The 24,320-nt window shown below is 38.7% G+C and overlaps 1 long non-coding RNA gene across 1 annotated transcript; it reads right to left on the bottom strand.

The window, feature by feature from the left end:
• Nucleotides 1–2,967: 2,967 nt before the first annotated feature.
• LOC103238126 (uncharacterized) lies at nt 2,968–21,181 on the bottom strand. Its single transcript, XR_499104.3, has 3 exons — nt 21,022–21,181; nt 3,935–5,568; nt 2,968–3,590 (listed from the first exon to the last, which is right to left on the bottom strand). It is a non-coding gene; the product is annotated as an uncharacterized lncRNA (long non-coding RNA).
• Between the last annotated feature and the right edge of the window lie 3,139 nt (nt 21,182–24,320).

Below are 24,320 nucleotides of genomic sequence, written 5' to 3' on the forward strand. Positions count from 1 at the left end.
AACTTCTTGAAGAAACAGAAACTAGCTGCAGGTGAAAGGATTCAGGAAACCTGGTACTGGATGTAATCAGAAACTGTATAATCACACTACTAATGCCCAGGACAGAGAATTGGATAAGGAAACAGTCGCATAAACATATAATGGGATACGACTGAGCTTGATAGGGGGAAATCCTGTCATATACAACAACATACATAAACCTAGAAGACACTACGCTAAGTGAAACAAGCCAGGCACAGAAGGACAAATACTGCATGATTCCACATATAGTCAATCTAAAATATTTCTAACACATGGAAGCAGAGACTAGAATAGTGGTACCATGGGCTAAGAGAAGGGGGAATGAGGAGTTGCTATTCAACGGGTATCAAGTTCTAGTCATGTAAGCTAATTAAGTCCTAGAAGTTTGCCATACAACATCGTGCCTATTATCTTACAATATTGTATCACACACTTACAACTTTGTTAAGAGGGTAAATCTCATGTTAAATGTTCTTGCCACAATAAAGAAAAAAAAAAAAAGAGCTGCTTGACTTCAACTCTCAGACCCATCACATATCCTACCTGAGTGGCCTGGGGCAAGTTTTTAAACGTTCCTCATTTCAGAGTAGGGGTGGCAAATGGGGAATCCTGAGACTTCAATTGGTTAATACATGTAAAAGCATTGAGCATAGTGTAAGCCCTCACACACCATTAACTGTTTACTCCAGGCCTTGTAGGCTTGAGACCTCAGGGAAGTTTGGCTTCTCTGGATCTCATTTGCCCCATCAAGATGACACAGTGAGGCAGCCCTGAGCCAAAGCCATGTTTGCGAAACAGAACAAGTGACCTTGGGGACAGCAGAGCAAGTAAATACTAAGGAACATTGTCATTGCGCTCCTTACAACCACCAGGAGTAGATTAAAGCAAAGGAGACCATGAATTTCCTGCAAGAATTTCCCTACAAACAAGAAAGATCCCTGAGCTGCTGCCTGAGATAATTCAATTCCAAGAGATCTACCACTAATTAGTTCTTCACTTAGTCTGGAATTTTTAAGTGTAGACCAAAGATTGACCGTAGCCTTGGAGATTTAAGCTTTTGCTCCAAAAAAGTTCTAGAATGGTATCATTGTTTTTTAAATACCTCAGCTACTTTACTGCAATGACTGATGTGTGACTATATTTTTTAAAATTCATCATTTATGATTCAACTCACTACAAGTAATTCTGATCCTAAAATTTTCTATGCCCTCAAAATTCCAAATTTAACTCTTCCTTTTTCCCCACAATGTAGCCCCTGCCCCAAAGCATTCCTTTACATACCCCTGAATTTCACCTCCAGTCACAATTCGTTCCCCTTACAGTCACTCCTCAGGCTGAGTCTGTCATAACCTCTCTACGTAAAACTCTCCCATCATCATTTCAGCCCAGAAAATTCCAGTCACAATTGCCTTCTGGGAAATCTAAATCAGGTTATGGTAATGTGACAGCTCATTCAATATCCTGAAACTCCCCAGCCTCCAGCCATCAACTCCCATTCACAAAATCATATTTTATAGAAAAACTTTAAATGAAAGCTTAGATTAGGCAAAGATTGTAGTTTGGTCAAGATACCTGCTGGGATTCACATTCTCCATGGAGGAATCTGACTGAATTCTAAAGAACAATTAAACGCAGTCAATATTACTTAAAAGTTTGAGTTTCTCAGTAAAGGCAGTCTGACAAGAAACAATGATCTGGAACTCGAAGGAGGCACCCAGAGATTTCAAGTTTCAAATTCACCCTCTAACATCAGGACTATTAGAGAGCTCCTTTAATTCAGACCAAAATGGTCAAGGCCATGTTCAGGTAGCTCGTATTTTTGAGATTGTTGGAATATTTGACCTCAGTGGGGGCATAGTACATGAGCTGAGAGTTGAATGTACACCAGAGGTTTGAAACAATGTGATTTGCCACTAAATGGCCATGTGATCTTGAGTAAATCACAATTCATATGGGACTCCCTGTTCTCATCTATGAAATAAGAGCTAAGTCAGATGGCAGGTATGTCTCCTCACATGCTAAAGGCTTTTCCATGCACATTCAGCAGTCAAGCCCACATGGCAAGACCTGAAGGGTCACAACCCGAATTTCATTTTCTCAGTGGAAAGTGCTCACATGGATGATTCTCTATTTCTCTATCCTCTTTGGAAATATATTTACAAGATTCTGTTACCATCGTCCTATAATCAAGTTGATTCAAATTATTATCTTTCTCAATTTTATAAGAAAGTAGGTCTTTAGTTTTGAAAACATGCCTACAAAACATATTTAAATGTGAACTTAACAAGAACAAGATGCCTTTTGCCCAAGTCAGTAGAACCTGTCCTAAACCTGTCGTTTAAATGATCACTCATGAAATAATTGTCTCTCATAAGAAGACATGAACTAAAGGGAGACACAGGTATGATGGAATGGGATGCAGCCTGAGTGCTAAAAATCTGGTCCCATTTCTGCATCTTGCATGAGTGGCCTCATGATCTTGACTGTCCCTTCCTGCTCTAAAATTTGGTTCCTCTGGAAAACACACTCTGTTCATTTTGGCCTTGAGTCTTAGCAATCTCATATGGTAAAAATGAGGAGCAGGTGCATAACAAACAGTTCATAAACACTTATTTAATATACAACAAATTGAGCAGAGGTTCTCACCAAATTCTACTATGCTCAAGTTAATAAGAACTGAGAAGAGTGGAAGATTCCAAAGGAGGAATATAAATATATAAACATATGCAATTGAATTTTCTGATGGATCCTTAACTATTGAAGTATAAATTTACATTTGAGGAGTGTATACCTCCCACAATAAACTTAGATGGTTTGTATGTCATGTTTGAAAATTATATCATGTTTTATACTATCAGAAAAGGAGTCCTGTAGCCACATCCTGTGAGATGTGCAATTGTTACAATGTGCCTAGTGTGTTGTGCAGGGAAAAAAGATTAAAGACATTTGACTGATATGTTCAGGGTTGTTCAAGAAAAAAAAACAGGCATTAGAGAAACTGTTCAAGTGAAGATTAAAGCCAAAAAAAAGCTTCTCTCTTTCAAAATGGATACTTTTCAGAGTCTGCCTAAAAGATAATGTCTCCCAAGGTACTAAAAGCTATTGTGTTATCATCTGGGGAGGGATGCTCATGGCTGTGTGACCTTGGGCAAGTCCCTTAGTTTTCTATTTATAAACTCGGGCATTCAACCAGATATCTTTTCCAGCTCTAAAATTCTATACATGAGTCTGAGAATGAATGCCTTCTTGCAAATGAAGTTTAATTCTGGCTTTTTATTATGATACAGTGCAGTTCAAATATAACCCAAACAAAACCATGTCCCCCACTGCACAAAAAGAAACATCCAGAGCAAGCTTGATTTACATGGGAATTAGATCCAGCCTCAGACTTCAGCATCATTATGGATTCCCACCAGAACACGCTTGAGTCTCCTCCGCCCCGTTCAACTGTGCAGTAAATCTTCAGGATGTGAGATCAGTACTTGTTCTGATAAATAAGTGATCAACATTAAGCAAATGCACTAAATCATCAGCTTCCCTCTCGTCAGTCTCCCTTCCCTGCCAAATTCCTATGGAAACAAACAAACAAAAAAGTCAGAAGCAGAAAATGTTTTCGGCCCAATACATGATTTGTTTGACCAAGATTGCCCTATATTTTATCAGCATGGCCTCCACCTGCCCTCCCACCTAGCAGAACTATTTTCAGCACATAGGCCGATGCTTATTTTTGTAGATGCACTAAGCCACATCTCCTGTTAGGCAGTTTTTGTAGAGGAAGTTATTCCTTAAGCTCATCCAGCTGTTTTCTCAAGTGTACCTTTAGGAAAAAGGGAACGGGAAGCCTGAGAAGACACAGCTAGTTCAGAACTGTCCCTCGTGACTACAACTCAAGAAAATATCTCAGGGAACTTACCTTGTTAATAGCAGATCAGCAGCACCTCCTTGTATGAAGGGCAGTCATCTCATTTCTTTACTTGGCCGTTGTAAGTCCTGGATAATTACTTTTCTCATTCTAACTTAATTTGCATTAAGCCCAGGGTGTTTAGTTTTTGAGACCTAACACTCAAATCTGGCAGACACTGGCTTGTGGTTAGGAATGCAAGACTCCTGGGAAAACATCTGGCCTCGTTCGGAACAAATGCCTGAATTCATTTTATTCTCATCTAGAAAACTCTCTGAATGTCCTTCCTAATGAAGTATATGCTGCACACACATTATTTTAAAATAAAAATAGATTGACAAGTGACCTTTGAGAGAACCAGGAACAGGAGAATGTTTGCTACTTTACCATGAATTAATCATTAAAATGATTCCTAACGCTTTCCTAAAATTTTAAAGAACGACACACCAACTCAAGACATTCCAGTCTGACAATCGTGCTTGGAATGGACAGCGGCATTTTCAGCTCTCATTATTCTTACATTGTCATTCTATAACTTTACTGAGTCCCTATCACAACTACAGAATGAAGCATGCTGCATAACCTTTCTGTATACAGTACCTGTCACGTGGTTACTAAGCATTACAAAACATAAAAAGGGTGACAGCAATATTTTAGCTATGAATTAGCTAGTAGTTACTTAGAAACTGTTGGCTTTTCATTAGCATACAGACATGCACACATATTAGCGTATGTATTTGTGTGTGTTTGTATATGCATACATAGACGTGTATATGTATATCTTAGACAATCAACTGGAAGCGTTTTTATTTCAATGTATGAATTATGTCTGAGAAGAACTAGAATCTCCAAACAAGTGATAATGCATCTCTATTCCAGCTACAGGAATCCAATGTAATTCTCTTCATCTACCTACTCCATCATATACAAGTAGAACTTCCAAGAAAATACTCACTTTTTTCTAAATATTTCTCTCTGTTTAGTGCCAGAAAGCTAAGAGACCATGCATACTTAAGCTGATAAAAGTGTCACTGAAGCATCCAATCTAAGGAGACATGGAGTGCATTTGAATTAAAGAAAGTAGTGAGTGATACAATGCCTGCGCCTCCTCATCTTCTCCTTCTGAAAACCTGACCTCCTGGGAGTCTACATGTGTGGGATGAAGAACTGCAAATGGTCCAAAACACTGTGTGTCAAACTCAAGGACTGAGTCCTCCAAGTGGATCCAACAATTCTCAGGAGGGTAACATTAGGTATATTCTAATTCAATGAGTAACTGATGGGTAGTTTATTTTTTGCATTAAATAAATAAAAGTAATATGATTTCACTCATTACATTTTTTCAGTAACTCTCCACATTAACTAGTTCTATGGAATACTGCATGGTATGTGTTATATTCTCCTCTTCTAGCCCTCCTAGAAATATTTAAAATATGGAAAAAGTTACATTGCAGGGTTTATTAACAGAAGAGCTAAGGTAACACCATGTTCCAATATTTATTGTGGACTGCAAGAAATCATTGAGAATTCCTGGATGACATAGCTCTCAAGAGCCATCCCACTTTGCCATTTGTGAACTCTGAGTTATGCAGTGTTGGTAATGTATGCCTCGGTTTCTTCTTCGGATTTTCCTGAATTTCCTGAAACTGATTCACAGAACATCTCATTAGCATGGATTCCTTCATCCCTCCCCTCCCTCACCCAAGCCACCCAAATCTAGAGGCCACCAAAAACATCCTCTCTATGGAAGATGTTAGCAACATTTTTGACTTGGTGTTCCCATTGCAGCCATTTCAATACCAGGAACTCATTGATATTGTCACTTGGGCTATTTTAATCCTCCACATTTTGACAAAGCCTAAAAAAACAAAATACTGTAAAATGAGCTTTCGTAAGTTGTATGTGAAGTATTCACCTCCACTGCATCCTTCAGCCATAGGCATTATGGATTCCCCAGCCTTTAGAGTGAACATCAGCAAAGAGATGGGAGTTGACGAGGCAGAGCCAGAGACGGGGCAGAGGTTAGTGAGCCAGAGGTCACTGAGAGTCATGTTCACCCACAATTTCTCACCCCCAAAGAAGGCTGCCAACTGCTGTGAGCAAACTCTGCTTTTTCTCTGAAAAGTCATCTATATTTTGAAAGACCTGCATTGTGACTTCACAGATTCAATAATACATAACTAGAGGGAATCATATAAAGTAACAGTGTCATGCAGGTTGCACAGGAAATCTGCAATTCCATTCCTCTGGATAATGTACTTCATATGTAGGATATTTCTGGCTTTGGACAATGGGACTAGTAGCCCATCTGGAGGCAGATGTACTTTAGAAATGAGATTCTAGAGGGCAGTTCCAAGATGGCTGAATAGGAACAGCTCCAGTCTACAGCTCCCAGCATGAGTAGCGCAGAAGACGGGTGATTTCTGCATTTCCAACTGAGGTACTGGATTCGTCTCATTGGGGCTTGTTGGACAGTGGGGGCAGCACAGAGGGTGCAGCCCAGTGAGCATGCGCCAAAGCAGGGCGAGGCATCGCCTCACCCAGGAAGCACAAGAGATCAGGGAATTTCCTTTCCTAGCCAAGGGAAGCAGTGACAGACAGCACCTGGAAAATCGGATCACTCCCACCCTAATACTGCGCTTTTCCAACTGTCTTAGCCAACGGCACACCAGGAGATCGTATCCCGTGCCTGGCTTGGAGAGTCCCACACCCACGGAGCCTCCCTCATTGCTAGCACAGCAGTCTGAGATGGAACTGCAAGGCAGCAGTGAGGCTGGGGAAGGTGAGCCTAGCATTGCTGAGGCTTGAGTAGGTAAACAAAGCGGCCAGGAAGTTCGAACTGGGTGAAGCCCACCACAGCTCAAAGAGGCCTGCCTGCCTCTGTAGACTCTACCTCTGGGGGCAGGGCATAGCCCATCAAAAGGCAGCAGAAACCTCTGCAGACTTAAATGTCCCTGTCTGACAGCTTTGAAGAGAGTAATGGTTCTCCCAGCATGGAGTTTAAGATCTGAGAATGGACAGACTACCTCCTCAAGTGGGTCCTTGACCCCTGAGTAGCCTAACTGGGAGGCACCCCCCAGTAAGGGCAGACTGACAGTTCACACGGCCGGTATCCTTCTGAGATGAAACTTCCAGAGGAATGATCAGGCAGCAACATTTGCTGTTCAGCAATATTTGCTGTTCTGCAGCCTCTGCTGCTGATACCCAGGCAAATAGACTCTGGAGTGGACCTACAGCAAACTCCAACAGACCTGCAGCTGAGGGTCCTGACTGTTAGAAGGAAAACTAACAAACAGGACATCAACACCAAACCCCATCTGTACATCACCATCATCAAAGACCAAAGGTAGATAAAACCACAAAGATGTGGAAAAAACAGAGCAGAAAAGCTGAAAATTCTAAAAATCAGAGTGCATCTCCCCCTCCAAAGGAGCATAGCTCCTCACCAGCAATGGAACAAAGCTGGTCGGAGAATGACTTTGACAAGTTGAGAGAAGGAGGCTTCAGATGATCAAACTTCTCCGAGCAAAAGAAGGAAGTTTGAACCCATTGAAAAGAAGCTAAAAACCTTGAAAAAAGATTAGATGAATGGCTAACTAGAATAACCAGTGTAGAGAAATCCTTAAATGACCTGATGGAGCTGAAAACCATGGCATGAGAACTATGTGATAAATGTACAAGTTTCAGTAGCTGATTCAATCAATTGGAAGAAAGGGTATCAGTGATTGAAGATCAAATGAATGAAATGAAGCAAGGGGAGAAGTTTAGACTAAAAGTAGTAAAAAGAAATGAACAAAGCCTCCAAGAAATATGGGACTATGTGAAAAGACCAAATCTACGTCTGATTGGTGTACCTGAAAGTGACAGGGAGAATGGAACCAAGTTGGAAAACACTCTGCAGGATATTATCCAGGAGAACTTCTTCAACCTAGCAAGGCAGGTCAACATTCAAATTCAGGAAATACAGAGAACACCACAAAGATACTCCTCAACAAGAGCAACTCCAAGACACATAATTATCAGATTCACCAAAGTTGAAATGAAGGAAAAAATGTTAAGGGCAGTCAGAGAGAACGGTCGGGTTACACACAAAGGGAAGCCCATCAGACTAACAGCAGATCTCTCGGCAGAAACTCTATAAGCCAGAAGAGAGTGGGGGCCAACATTCAACATTCTTAAAGAAAAGAATTTTCAACCCAGAATTTCATATCCAGTCAAACCAAACTTCATAAATCAAGGAGAAATAAAGTCCTTTACAGACAGGCAAATGCTGAGAGATTTTGTCACCCCCAGGCCTGCCTTACAAGAGCTCCTGAAGGAAGCACTAAACATGGAAAGGAACAACTGGTAACAGCCACTGCAAAAACAGGTCAAATTGTAAAGACCATCAAAGTTAGGAAAAAACTGCATCAACTAACGACCAAAATACCCAGCTAACATCATAATGACAGGATCAAATTCACACATAACAATGTTAACCTTAAATGCAAATGGGCTAAGTGCTCCAATTAAAAGGCACAGACTGGCAAATTGGATAAAGAGTCAAGACTTATCAGTGTGCTATACTCAGGAGACCCATCTCACATGCAGAGACACACATAGGCTCAAAATAAAGGGATGGAGGAAGATCTACCAAGCAAATGGAAAACAAAAAAAGGCAGGGGTTACAATCCTAGTCTCTGATAAAACAGACTTTAATCCAACAAAGATCAAAAGAGACAAAGAAGGCCATTACATAATGGTAAAGGGATCAATTCAACAAGAAGAGCTAACTATCCTAAACATATATACACCCAATACAGGAGCACCCAGATTCATTAAGCAAGTCCTTAGAGACCTACAAAGAGGCTTAGACTCCCACACAATAATAATGGGAGACTTTAACAGCCCACTGTCAACATTAGACAGATCAACTAGACAGAAAGTTAAAAAGGATATCCAGGAATTGAACTCAGCTCTGCACCAAGTGTACCTAATAGACATCTACAGAACTCTCTACCCTAAATCAACAGAATATACATTCTTCTCAGCAACACATCGCACTTATTCTAAAATTGACCACATAGTTGGAAGTAAAGCACTCCTCAGCAAATGTAAAAGAACAGAAATTATAACAAACTGTGTCTCAGACCACAGTGCAATCAAACTAGAACTCAGGATTAAGAAACTCACTCAAAACCGCTCAACTACATGGAAACTAAACAACCTGCTCCTGAATGACCACTGGGTACATAACGAAATGAAGGCAGAAATAAAGATGTTCTTTGAAACCAATGAGAACAAACACACAACAGACCAGAATCTCTGGGACACATTTAAAGCAGTGTGTAGAGGGAAATTTATAGCACTAAATGTCCACAAGAGAAAGCAGGAAAGATCTAAAATTGACACCCTAACATCACAATTAAAAGAACTAGAGAAGCAAGAGCAAACACATTCAAAAGCTAGCAGAAGGCAAGAAATAACTAAGATCAGAGCAGAACTGAAGGAGATAGGGACATAAAAAACCCTTCAAAAGATCAATCAATCCAGGAGCTGGTGTTTTGAAGAGATCAACAAAATTGATAGACTGCTAGCAAGACCAATAATGAAGAAAAGAGAGAAGAATCAAATAGATGCAATAAAAAAGGATAAAGGGTTGATATCACCACCTATCTCACAGAAATACAAGCTACCATTAGAGAATACTATAAACACCTCTACGCAAATAAACTAGAAAATCTAGAAGAAATGGATAATTTCCTGGACACGTACACCCTCCCAAGACTAAACCAGGAAGAAGTTGAATCCCTGAATAGACCAATAACAGGCTCTGAAATTGAGGCAATAATTAATAGTGTACCGATCAAAAAAAGTCCAGGACCAGATGGATTCACAGCCAAATTCTACCAGAGGTACTAGGAGGAGCTGGTACCATTCCTTCTGAAACTATTCCAATGAATAGAAAAAGAGGGAGTCCTCCCTAACTCATTTTATGAGGCCAACATCATCCAGATACCAAAGCCTGACAGAGATACAACAAAAAAAGAGAATTTTAGACCAATATCCCTGATGAACATTGATGCAAAAATCCTCAATAAAATACTGGCCAACAGAATCCAGCAGCACATCAAAAAGCTTATCCACCATGGTCAAGTGGGCTTCATCCCTGGGATGCAAGGCTGGTTCAACATATACAAATCAATAAACGTAATCCAGCATATAAACAAAACCAAAGACAAAAACCACATGATTATCTCAATAGATGCAGAAAAGGCCTTTGACAATATTCAACAGCCCTTCATGCTAAAAACTCTCAAAAAATTAGGTATTGATGGGACATATCTCAAAATAATAAAAGCTATTTATGACAAACCCACAGCCAATATCATACTGAATGGGCAAAAACTGGAAGCATTCCCCTTGAAAACTGGCACAAGGCAGGGATGCCCTCTCTCACCGCTCCTATTCAACATAGTGTTGGAAGTTCTGGCCAGGGGAATCAGGCAGGAGAAAGAAATAAAGGATATTCAATTAGGAAAAGAGGAAGTCAAATTGTCCCTGTTTGCCAATGACATGATTGTATATTTAGAAAACCACATCGTCTCAGCCCAAAATCTCCTTAAGCTGAGAAGCAACTTCAGCAAAGTCTTAGGATACAAAATCAATGTGCAAAAATCACAAGCATTCTTATACACCAATAACAGACAAACAGAGAGCTAAATCATGAGTGAACTCTCATTCACAATTGCTTCAAAGAGAATAAAATACCCAGGAATCCAACTTACAAGGGATGTGAAGGACCTCTTCAAGGAGAACTACAAACTACTGCTCAATGAAATAAAAGAGGACACAAACAAATGGAGGAACATTCCATGCTCATGGATAGGAAGAATCAATATCATGAAAATGGCCATAATGCCCAAGGTAATTTATAGATTCAATGCCATACCTACCAAGCTACCAATGACTTTCTTCACAGAATTGGAAAAAACTACTTTAAAGATCATATGGAACCAAAAAAAAGAGCCCGCATTGCCAAGACAATCCTAAGCCAAAAGAACAAAGCTGGAGGCATCACTCTACCTGACTTCAAACTATACTACAAGGCTACAGTAACCAAAACAGCGTGATACTGGTACCAAAGCAGAGATATAGAACAGAGCAGAACAGAGTCCTCAGAAATAGTACCACACATCTACAACCATCTGATCTTTGACAAACCTGACAAAAACAAGAAATGGAGAAAGGATTCCCTATTTAATAAATGATGCTGGGAAAACTGGCTAGCCATATTTAGAAAGATGAAACTGCATCCCTTCCTTACACTTTATACAGAAATTAATTCAAGATGGGTTAAAGACTGAAATGTTAGACCTAAAACCATAAAAACCCTAGAAGGAAACCTAGGCAATACCATTCAGAACACAGGCATGGGCAAAGACTTCATGTCTAAAACACCAAAAGCAATGGCAACAAAAGCCAAAATTGACAAATGGGATCTAATTAAACTAAAGAGCTTCTGCACAGCAAAAGTAACTATCATCAGAGTGAACAGGCAACCTTCAGAATGGGAGAAAATTTTTGCAATCTACTCATCTGACAAAGGGCTAATATCCACAATCTGCAAAGAACTCAAATTTACAAGAAAAAAAAACTCCATCAAAAAGTGGGTGAAGGATATGAACAGACACTTCTCAAAAGAAGACATTTATGAGGCCAACAGACACATGAAAAAATGCTCATCACTGGCCATCAGAGAAATGCAAATCAAACCACAATGAGATACCATCTCACACCAATTAGAATGGCCATCATTAAAAAGTCAGGAAACAACAGGTGCTGGAGAGGATGTGGAGAAATAGGAACACTTTTACACTGTTGGTGGGACTGTAAACTAGTTCAACCATTGTGGAAGACAGTGTGGCAATTCCTCAAGGATCTAGAACTAGAAATACCATTTGACCCAGCCATCCCATTACTGGGTATATACCCAAATGATTATAAATCATGCTGCTATAAAGACACATGCACACATATGTTTATTGAGGCACTATTCACATTAGCAAAGACTTGGAACCAACCCAAATGTCCATCAATGATAGACTGGATTAAGAAAATGTGGCACATATACACCATGGAATACTATGCAGCCATAAAAAAGATGAGTTCATGTCCTTTGTAGGGACATGGGTGAAGCTGGAAACCATCATTCTCAGCAAACTATCGCAGAAACAGAAAACCAAACACCACATGCTCTTACTCAAAAGTGGGAACTGAACAAAGAGATCACTTGGGCACAGGAAGGGGAACATTACACTCCAGGGCCTGTTGTGGGGTGAGGGGAGAGGGGAGGGATAGCATTAGGAGATATACCTAATGTAAATGATGAGTTAATGGATGCAGCACGCCAACATGGCACATGTGTACATATGTAACAAATTTGCACATTGTGCACATGTACCCTAGAACTTAAAGTATAATAAAAAAAAGAAAAGAAAAGAAAAGAAAAGGATTCCACTTCCAAGCACAGCAGCCTGAGAAGTTCTGCAGATCCATTTCCTAGCAAAACTGGTAAAAAATATTGTTTATAAAAATAAAAATTAAAAACTCTTGAAATGATCCTAAGGTCATACAGCAAATGAAGAAACATTTATTCAAGAAAACTTACTAAACCTCAGTAAGAACAATGACAATCTATAATATTTGTGCCAAGACCCACCCCCTCCCTCTCCCCTCCTAGCTCAATGAGATGGAAAATCCACCCCAGAGAAGTGCCGCCAAGAACATGAGGTTTGCTCCTCACCCAGCTCCTCAGAGGATTATCATCTCTGGAGGGGCAGGACATCCCCATTTCCTTTGCAGCCCTTAGCTACCTATTGCTGAGGCTAAGTTCCAGGTGAGTGAGGCTGAGAAATGAAGGCTTCTTTCTTCTACTCAGCCCCCACTTGTGGGACAGAGGTTCTGCCTTGGGTCTGGCACAGCTGAAAATTATCCAGTCCCAGTCGTCCTTGTCTCAGCTGGAAAGGTAGAAGCTTCACACTCAGAGAAGAAGGCCAAGAAGACCTAAGGTCACTGCCACATCCACCCATTGAGCATTAAGTTTTTAAAGCCCTAAAGTGACACTGCCCTAAAAGCAGCAAGGTAAAAATGACTTCTCACTAACATAGGAAACCCAGTAAGAATAGTAGCTGATTTCTTTCTTTTATGACTTTTCCTGCCCCTCCATCCCTTCCTTCTCCTCACTTTTTTTTTTTTTTAGATAGTGTGACCTGAATGACTAAACTATAGACACAAGGGATTTATCTACGTCCGTTGTGACTCATAGAGTTTAAGCATCCAATTAAATATCTCTAGGCTTTGGTTCCTAGGGTTTTCCAAATTTCTGCTGACAACTATTTCATATATAGACATTTTAAACTAGGATTCAGCTGTTTAATCATGCTTAAGACAGTTTTTTAAACATAATGCTTTTTTGTATTATTAACAATATTTTTAAAAAACTTTTATTTTAAGCTCAGGCATACATGTGCAGGTTTGTTATATCGGTAAACGTGTCATGGGGATTTGTTGTACAGATTATTTCATCGCCCAGGTATTAAGCCTAGTACCCATTAGTTATTTTTCCTAATCCTCTCCCTCCTCCTACCCTCCACCTTCCAATAGGCCCCAGTGTGTGTTATTCCCCTCTATGTGTCCATGTGTTCTCATCATTTAGCTCCCACTTATAAGTGAAAACATATGGTAATTGGTTTTCTGTTCCTGCCTTAGTTTGCTAAGGATAATGGCCTCTGGCTCTATCTATGTTCCTGCAAAGGACATGATCTCATTTTTTTTTATGGCTGCATAGTCTTGTATAGTGTGTACGTACCTTATTCTCTTTATCCGGTCTACCATGGATGAGCATTCAGGTTGATTCCATATCTTTGCTATTGTGAACAGTGCTATAGTCAACATACGCGTGCATGTGTCTTTATGATGGAATGATCTATATTCCTTTGGGTATATAGCCAGTAATGGGATTGCTGGGTTGAGTGCTGTTTCTGTTTTTAGGTCTTTGAGGAATCACAACACTGTCTTCCACAATGGTTGAACTAATTTACACTCCCATCAACAGTGTATAAGTGTTCCTTTTTCTCCACAACTTAACCAGCATCTGTTATTTTTTGACATTTTAATAATAGCCATTCTGACTGGTGTGAGATGGTATCTCATTGTGGTTTTGATTTGCATTTTTCTAATGATCAATGATGTTGAGCATTTTTTCATATGCTTATTGGCTACACATATGTCTTCTATTGGCTACACATATGTCTTCTTTTGCAAACTGCTCATGTCCTTTGCCCACTTTTTAATGGGGTTGTTTGTTTTTCTTTTTTCTTGTAAATTTGTTTGAGTTTCTTACAGATGCTGGATATTAGACCTTCATCAGATGCATAGTTTGCAAATATTTTCTTCCATTTTGTAGGTGGTCTGTTCACTCTGTTGATAGTTTGTTTTGCTGTGCAGAGCTCTATAGTTTGATTAGATCCCATTTGTCAACTTTTGCTTTTGTTGCAATTGCTTTTGGTATCTTCTTCATGAAATCTTTGCCGTTCCTATGTCCAGAATGGTATTGCTTACGTTGTCTTCCAGGATCTTTATAGCTAACAGTTGAGTATTTATTAGAAACAGTGAAGGCCAGAGACAATGGCATAGCATATTCAAAGCACTCAAAGCAAAAAACTCTTGACTGACAACCCTATTCCCAGCAAAGCTATCTTTCAAAAATTATGTTGAAATAAAGACATTCCCAGATAAACAAAAAGAGAGAACTTGTTGCTAGCCAATTTATCTTACAAAAAGTACTAAAGAAATTTCTTCAGGCTAAAAGTATGTGATCCCAGAGGGTAAATACATGAAAACACAAAGAGCCCTGGCAATGATGATTATGTAATTATATATATAAAAAAGCATAAATACGTATGTCTACTCTTTTCCTTTCTCAACTGGTTTAAAAAGCAATTTGATAAAACAAAACACATATAATTTATTTTTAGGTCTATAACATATGGAAATATAACATATTTGTAATAATAGGACAAAGGAGGTGGGTGGGAACAAAGCTATTCTGGGCTAAGAAAATCAATCTACACGGTTCCTGAAATCCATAGGACCAAAGGAAGAGATACAGAAATCACAAAAATGAAAGTTAATATAACAAAAGCTAAAAATACATAGATCCTCTGTTTTCTTCTCCAAGTATCTTAAAACTTAAATCTATATAATACCATAATTATAGGAATATAATACTGGGCTTGTAACATTTATAGATGTAATAAATATAACAATGATAACATAAAATGGAGGAAAAGAGACCGGGCATGGTGGCTCACGCCTGTAATCCCAGCACTTTGGGAGGCCAAGGTGGGCGGATCACAAGGTCAGGAGATCGAGACCATCCTGGCTAACACGGTGAAACCCCATCTCCACTAAAAATACAAAAAATTAGCTAGGCGTGGTGGCGGGTGCCTGTAGTCCCAGCGACTTGGGAGGCTGAGGCAGGAGAATGGCGTGAACCCGGGAGGCGGAGCTTGCAGTGAGCCAAGATCGCATCACTGCACTCCAGCCTGGGTGACAGAGCGAGACTCCATGTCAAAAAAAAGAAAAGAAAAGAAAAGAAAAAAAAAAGGAGGAAAAGAGAATAAGAATAAAACTATACTGGAGTAATAGTTCTTATACTGGAATTAAGTTAGTATAAATTCGAAGCTGATTATTATAGGTTAACATATGTATGGTAAGCCATAGAGCAACCACTAAGGAAATAACTTAAAAGGTTTAAAAAAATTAAGAAATAAAAATGCTACATTAGATAAATATTTGCTTTATCTAATATATAAGAATTAGAGAAACAAGAAAGGCATGAAATATGTAGGAAATAAGAGGTAAAATGGCAAATGAAAAAATCCACCTATATCAATAATAGACTCAAGTATGAATGGATTAAAAAATCCAATCAAAAGACAGATATTGTCAGACTAGACAAAGAAACAAAGAAGACCCAATCACATGCTGTCTTCAGGAGACACATTTTTAATTCACAGATACAAAGACATTGAAAATAAAATGATAACATATGTATATATATATATCATGAAAACAGCAACTGCAAGGAAACTGGAGTGACTATACTAATATCAGACAAAATAGACCTTAGAACAAAAAATATATATATTACTAGATATGAACAGGAGTATTTTATAATCATAAAAATGTCAATTCATCAGGAAGATATAATAATTGGAAACATGTATACCTGTAACAACATTATACCAAAATACATGAATTAAAAACGGCAGAAACGAAGGAAGAAATAGACAATTTAACAATAATAAATGGAGACTTCAGTGCCCCACTTTCACGAGTGTATAGAACAACTAGGTAGAGATCAACAAAGAAACAGAAGTCTTGAACACATTAACCCTGACATACATCTAGAGACTACACTACCCAACAACAACAGACCACATGCTCTTCTCAAGTGCACACAGAGATGAACTCTGTGTTCATGCTAGGCCATAAGACACACCCTGATAAACTTTAAAGTACAGAAATGATAAGAAGCATGTTCTCTGACCACAATGAAATGAAATTAGTAATCAATATCATAAAGAAATTTGGGGAATTGACAAATATGTGGAAATTAACCCTCTCCTAGGTAAACCGAAAGGGAAAATAGAAAACAACTTGAGATGAATGAAAATGTAATAAAACAACATGTAGAAATTATGAGATGCGAATAAAGCAGAGGTTACATGGAAATAGATAGCTATAAATGCCTATACTAAAAAATAAGAAATATCTTAAATCAGTAACCTCACTTTCCACTGTAAGGTGCTAGCAAAGAACAAACTAAACCCAAAGCAAGTGCAGGGAACAAAGTACTACTAAAGATTAGAGAATAGAAAATCAACAGAGACAATTCATGAAACCAAAATCTAGTTCTTTGAAAAGATAAATAAAATAGACAAACCTTAACCAGATTGATAAGGGGAGAAAACATGAAATGAGTCAAACTACTGAAATAAAAAAAAATGAAAGGGGATATTAGTACCACCCTACAGAAATAAAAAGGATTCTAAAGGAATTTATTTACCAATAAATTAGATCACTTAGATGAAATGGACAATTCCTAGAAATACATGCTCTACAGAAACTGAATCAAGAAGAAATATACAAACTTAATATACCAATCACAATAAATTTAATTAGTGATTAAAAATACCCACAAAGAAAAGTGCAGAACATATGTCTTCATGAATGAATTCCCCTGAATATCTAAAGATTACCCATTCTTCACAAACTCCTGCAAGAAATAGAAGAGAATAGCACACTTCTTAACTCATTCCATGAACACAGTGTTACCCTGATACCAAAACCAGACAAAAACATCACAAGAACAAACTACACACCAGCATGCATACCTTATAAATACAGAGCAAAAATCTTCAGCAAAATACTAGATAGTGCAATCCAGCCACATGTAAAAGGAAATACATATCACGACCAAGTACGATTTATCTCATTAATGTAAGTTTGACATAACATCTAAAAATCAGTTAATGTAATACATCTTATCAATTTAATAAAAGCACCAAGATAACATGATTACATTACAGACAGAGAAAACACATTTGACCAGACCTAATATCCTTTCTTGATAAAAATGCTCAACAAACTAGGAATACAAGTAAAAGTCCTCAAGATGATAAGGGGCATCTATGAAAGATGCACTGCTAATGTAATAATTAATAATGAAAGACTGAATTCTTCCCCTTCCCCTTTATGACCAGGAACAACACAAGAATATTATATCTCACCACTTCACCCACTTCTCTTCATCATTGTACTGGAAGCCCTTGCAAGGGCAATTAGGCAGGAAAAACAAATAAAAATATATCTAGATTGGAAAGGAAGAAGTAATACAATTTCTATTCACGTGTGACATGATCTTATATGTAGACAATTCTGAGAAATCCACTGAAAAACTATTAGAACTAATAAAAGAGCAGAGCAAACTTGCAGCATACAAGATCAATATAGAAAAATCAATTGCATTTTTACACATTTCCAATGAATGATTAGAAAATGAAATTAAGAGAGCAATTTCATTTACAATAGATCAAAAAGATCAAAACACTTAGAAATAAATTTAATCAAGGAGGTACAAATCTTATAATCTGAAAACTACAAAATGTTGAAATGAATTTTTAAAAAATAAAAATAAATGGAAGATAATAGATGGAAAAGTATCTCACATTTATAGACCAATATTATAGATTCACATTGTTAAAATGGCAATATTTCCAAAGTTAATCTACCATGTAAGTCCTATTAGAATCCTAGTTAGCTTTTTTGTAAAATTTGTCAAGCTAATTCTAAAATTCATATGGAATTGTAGGGCAGTCAGAATAGCCAAAATAATCTTGAAAATGAATAATAGAGTTGGAAGGTTCACGTATTCCAGCTCTTTGAAAACTTATATTGCGGACAAACAGCAATCAAAACAGTGTAGTCCTAGTAGAATGAGGGACTTGTAGATCAATGGAATAGAATTGAAAGTTCAGAAATGAAGCCATGTGTCTATGTTCAACTGATTTTGACAAGGGCACAAGATCATTCAATGGGAAAGATTAATCTTTTCAATAAGTGATGCCAGGAAACTGGATAGCCAAGTGAAAAGAAAGAAGTCAGACCTTTATCTCACATCATATATAACAATTAATTCAAATGGATCAGAGACCTAAATGTAAGTGTTAAACTATAGAACTCTTAGAAGAAAACATCAAGGTAAATCTTCATGACCTAGTGTTTGCAACGGATTCTTAGCTATGGCATTAAAAGCATGAGCAACAAAAGAAAAAATAGATAATTTGAGTTAATCAAAATTAAAAACTTTTGTGCTTCAAAACACACCATCAGGAAAGTGAAACACAATCCTCAGAATGGAAGAAAATATTTGCAAATTATGTTCTTCATAAGGCATTTGCATCTACACTATACAGCTCTTCCAAATAAATAATTAAATCCACATAACTCCAATACAAATGGGAAAATTATTAGACACCTCTCCAAGAAGATATACAAGTGACCAAAAAGCACATAAAAGAATGCTTAACACCAGTAGTCATCAGTGCAAATCTAAGTCACAATAAGATGGTACTTCATACCCACCAAAATAGCTGTAATCAAAACATAAGACGATAGCAAGTGTTGACAAGAAGGTGGAGAAAACCTAATCCTCACACACTAGAGTCACTTTGGAAAACAGTGTGGTAATTCCTTGTTTTGGTCAGCTCAGGCTGGGCAGCTTAAGATAAACATATTTCTCACAGTTCTGGGAAGGCTGAGAAGCTGAGATTGAGGTGTCAGCCAATTCCTCACATGGCGGAGAGAGGGAGCGAGTTCTGGTGCCTCTTCCTCTTATTATAAGGACACTAAATCCCAACATGAGGGCTCTACCCTCATGGCCTCATCTAAATCCAATTCTCTACCAAAGGCCTGTTCTCTAAATACAGTCACATTGGGGGTTAGAGCCTCAGCATATGAATTTGGGGGTGTGGGGGAGGTACACAATTCTGTACACAACATTCCTTAAATGGTTATTTAAACATAGAGTTATCATCAGACCTAGCAATTCCACCCACAGACGTATACCCTAGAGAAATGAAAACACATCCACACAGAAATTTATGCACAAATATCTATAATACCATTATTCAGAATAGCCAAAAGGTGGAAACCATCCAAATGTCCATCAACTGAGGAATGGACAAACAAAACGCAGCACAGCCATACAACAGTGTATTATTCGACCATGAACAGTAATGAAGTACTGACACATGTGACAACAGGGCTGAGCGTTTCAGACATTATTCTAAGTGAAAGAAGCAAGTTACAAAGGCCACATATTACATGTTTCTGATAATATAAAATTTCCAGAACGAAAAAATGTATTAAATTGTATTTATAGAAAGAAAAAGCAGATTAGCGATTGCCTAGGGCTTGGAAGAATGAGGTGATTAGGAACTATAACTTAAAAAAGGGCATTTCTTTTTGAGGTAATGGAAAATGTATAAATTAAATATGTCAACAGTCGCACATATCTTGAATATACTGAAAACTATGGAATTGTGCATTTCAAATGGGTTAATTTTGTGGTATATAAAGATATCTTAATTGAACTTAAAAATCTAGAGACTAGGTCGGGCTCAGTGGCTCATGCCTGTAATCCCAGCACTTTGGGAGTCCAAGGCGGGTGGATCACGAGGTCGGGTGATGGCAGGTGATGGAGACCATCCTGGCTAACATGGTGAAACCCCATCTCTACTAAAAATACAAAAAAAAAAAAAAAAAAAAAAAAAACAATAAAAAAATTAGCCGGGCGTGGTGGCAGGCGCCTATAGTCCCAGCTACTCGGGAGGCTGAGGCAGGAGAATGGTGTGAACTCGGGAGGCGGAGCTTGCAGTGAGCCGAGATCGCACCTCTGCGCTCCAGCCTGGGCAACAGAGCGAGACTCCGTCTAAAAAAATAAAAATTAAAAAAAAAGTCTAGAGACTAACAGTAATTTCACGGTCTTTTCTGATTATAAAAAAGGTATATTATTCAGTAGTGGTAATAAGAATAGCAATAACTATAAATAGCTTTAAAGTAAATAGTGTATGGTTAAATACAAAATAAGAACAAGAAGAAGAAAATATTAGCCCATAAAACACATAATACAAAAGTGAAATAAGAGGGTCCCATAGCTTTGGTGGGTGGGGCAGTGTAACAGGCAGGGATATTACTTTAAAACATGATTTTGCTCTTTGATAGGATCATTTTCGTGCAGTTATGTCAAAACTGATCATTCAAAATGGCTTTGTCAAATGCCCCACGTGGCTGTGGGATTGCCCTCTCTGCAGCAATCAATTCATCTCCCAAATGTTTGATCTGCTAACAGCTATTGTGGCCACCTCCCAAGAATCCACAGCCCATTCTTTCATTTCAGGCCGTTAAATAAGCTTTTTAAAATCTAGAGTCTACAACCACTAAACTCCTACTAATTTTATTGAGAAAAGAGAGTAAGTAAATTGTCTCACCCTAAAACCGAATCATTCTTCATTCTCTTTATCCTTTTTCTTTGCTGTCCAGGGACTCACAGACTCACATCCGGTTTTCTTTAGCTTTTTTTTTTCTCTCTCTCTTTCTCAGTCAGCCTTTCAGGTCATTCTGCACATTATTATTCAAATAGTTTCTCCAGGGCACATTTTTGCATTTGTTTTTTAAAATAACATTTTAACATGTTTATCAAATAATCATATACATATTTATATAATTATTATGTAACTATTCAGCAATAACAACATAGTTTTAAAAAATTGTTATATTAAAAATAGAACTCTAGACTAAAGAGAGCTGATATGAAAAAAAATAAAGCAGAAACCCAAAGGTTTACTTCTTTCTTTTTTTTTTTTTTTTTTTCTGAGATGGCGTTCTGCTCTGTTTCCCAGGCTGGAGTGCAGTGGCGTGATCTTGGCTCACTGCAACCTCTGATTCTGGGTTCAAGTGATTCTCTTGCCTCAGCCTCCTGAGTAGCTAGGATTACCGGCGACCGCCACCACACCCGGCTAATTTTTTTGCATTTTTAGTAGAGATGGGGTTTCACCATGTTGGCCAAACTCTACATGCAGCGCAACTGTTTACCAGCTAGACTTCTCCATTCTTTAGACATTTACCAAGACCCTTTAAACCAAGAAGACACTGTTACTCATGATCTCAGCTACTGAGATGGTTGCCTTGGGTTTGTTCTTGACTTTGTCTTCTCTGATTCCAAAAAAAAAAAAGTGCATCCACTGCTCATCTCCTACGTGGGAATGCTACTAATAGACTTGCTTCTTCTTTAATGGCATTATTTAACATGATTGTAAAAATGATATAAAACATTGCTCTGACTACAATTGCAGCTTTACCAGTCGAGTATTATTTCAGAGCTAACACCACTGACCACTGAAAGAATAAAAATTCAAGAAAGACTATTGAGGTACAAAAAGAAATCCAACACAGATGTTTCAAATAAAAGAACTTTAATGAGGGAGTTATATAGAGAGTTGTCGAAAATGTTAAGGTAACTAGTAAGGGCTGCTGAGACAGCCTGACTTGGAACGGTGAAAAACTGTCAACACCGGTAGGGCTGGAAGGGCAGGGAGATGAAAATGTGCTGTTGGAGCCCTGTGAGAGCATCAGGCTGGAGGCCAGGGTCACCCAGCAGGAGCTGCCATCACTGAGGGACACAGACACTGCCTGAGCCATGGGGGTTGGGAGTGGGGAGGGAACTGTCCCAGATAATCTCTCTCGCTCTCCTCTTTTTCTCTGCCTTTCTCTGCATTCTAGTCTTTGATTTCCAGCCAGTGAGCTCAGGGAATGAAGTCCATAGGAGTCAGCTCCCTTATGCATAAGGAGGGAAGAGCTGGACTGGGAATTTTCCCGGGGAGGCAAAGGTAGAGCACGCTAGTCTAGGTACTCGGGAAACAGAACCCAGGCATCTCAGGAAACATCCTTGGACCAAATACCTAAGATCCTACTGCAGCTACCAATCTGTAGCTTTTCTGCAAAGCCAGGATAGCCTCCAAGTGCTATTTCCAGGGCTGAGCAGAATCTTCATTTCCCTCTGCTATCTCCTCGTAATTTCACCTTTGGTGAAGACCCCTCCTTTCATGGTGATTCTCAATGGACATAAACTACGCAATTATAATTTTCCTGGGAAAAGATCCAGAAGTAGAAGTGGGTACACTGGCATTCCTTTGATGGGGTCTAGGATGAATATTAGAATGTTCAATCAGACAAGGAATTCTGGTTGTTGAGAACCAGCTGCAGGTGATCATCTCCTTTGGAGCAAGAGCAAAGCAGCCTCTGCTACCACATGGTTCTGTCCAAAGGCCACAGCCTCTCCTTTCTTCTTGAGACTACTGCCCATACATGGAATAACCATTTCTCACATCTTTACCTAGTTTACTCTCAAAATGTAAGGCTATACAGCCATTACCTTGTGACCGTCATAATAACTAAGGCTCTGTTATTGACTAGCACAGACGTCATCACAGAATAGACTCGGAACTCTCTTGTGCCTGCAGCCTTGATAGTTAGGGGAGTATTTGTGGAGTACATCATGCTATTTGGTCTGTCATACAACATCAATTTCATTGTGCCTGTATCAGCCAGGGTCACAGCAGGGAAAGAGTTCCACTCCAAAGACTCAACTGAAGAGATTTTAATGAAGGAGCAATTTCAGAGGTGTGAGCAGCATTAAGGGAACCGATGAAGGATGTCAAATCGCCCAGAAGTTTTCAGTTATGGGAAACTATTACCACTTTTAGTGCAGAAAAGGAAAGTTGGGGGTGCTGATAATGCGGTCAGAGCTGGAGTTCTGCAGCAGGGCCTGCCAGGCAGATGTCGGTCACGGAGGGACACAGCTACTTCCAAACATGAGATGCATGTGGGCTGGGGAAAGTGAATTCCCCTCCCTACTTCTCTCTCCATCTGCCTCTAGTATCTGGCAGATGGCCTCCCTCTGGCCACACTTCACCCTTCCCAGGAGCAACAGCACTCACGTAGGCTGACACATGAAGGTCCACCTGCCTGGTCCATTACAAGACAGAGGAGCAGGTTGGAAAGGGGCAAGGCATGAAATGGAAAGTAACCAGCCCCGCATCCCTCCATAGGAACCTTCTAAAACTACTTTATAATATTGGGAGAAAGCTAGATTTGAATTCTTGCCAAGAGGACGCAATTACAGAAGTGCTGAAAGATTTTGCTAGTTACATAACAAATGCCCAGTCAAACCTGAAAACAGCATTATAGATTCCATTTTAGGGCTAATAGTCTGGTTCAGGCACAGAAGTACTAAGAATACAATCCATTTGTGTGAAATTCTCTACATTAAACACACACGCATTGTATATTTTTTCATTCTGTCTCATCAGTAACCATTTTTAAAAACTCTTGGGGAGTAACTCAACTTTATTCCCTAAAGCAACCAACTAAACTGTGGTTTTTTTTGTTTTTTTTTTTTGTTTTTTTTTTTGAGACAGGGTCACGCTCTGTCACCCAAGCTGTAGTGTAGTGGCACAATCATAGCTCACTGCAGCCTCAAACTTTTGGGCTCCAGTAGAAATATAACTTTACTTAATTTCCACTTTCTCCAAATCTCATCAACATTCAGTGTATGTAAAGGTACCATTCAGTACCTCTAATGTGTGTGTGTCTTGCACATGTACAACTCTTTCTCACACACAGAATCTACTATAGAACTGGAAAAGAGAGCATAAATAGCATCATATTGATGTTTGAAAAACTGCATAATTTCTCACCTCAGGCTCCCCAGTAGCTAGAATTATAGGTG

This window comes from Chlorocebus sabaeus, chromosome 9 (genome assembly GCF_047675955.1).
Source record: "Chlorocebus sabaeus isolate Y175 chromosome 9, mChlSab1.0.hap1, whole genome shotgun sequence".
NCBI classification, from domain to species: domain Eukaryota; kingdom Metazoa; phylum Chordata; class Mammalia; order Primates; family Cercopithecidae; genus Chlorocebus; species Chlorocebus sabaeus.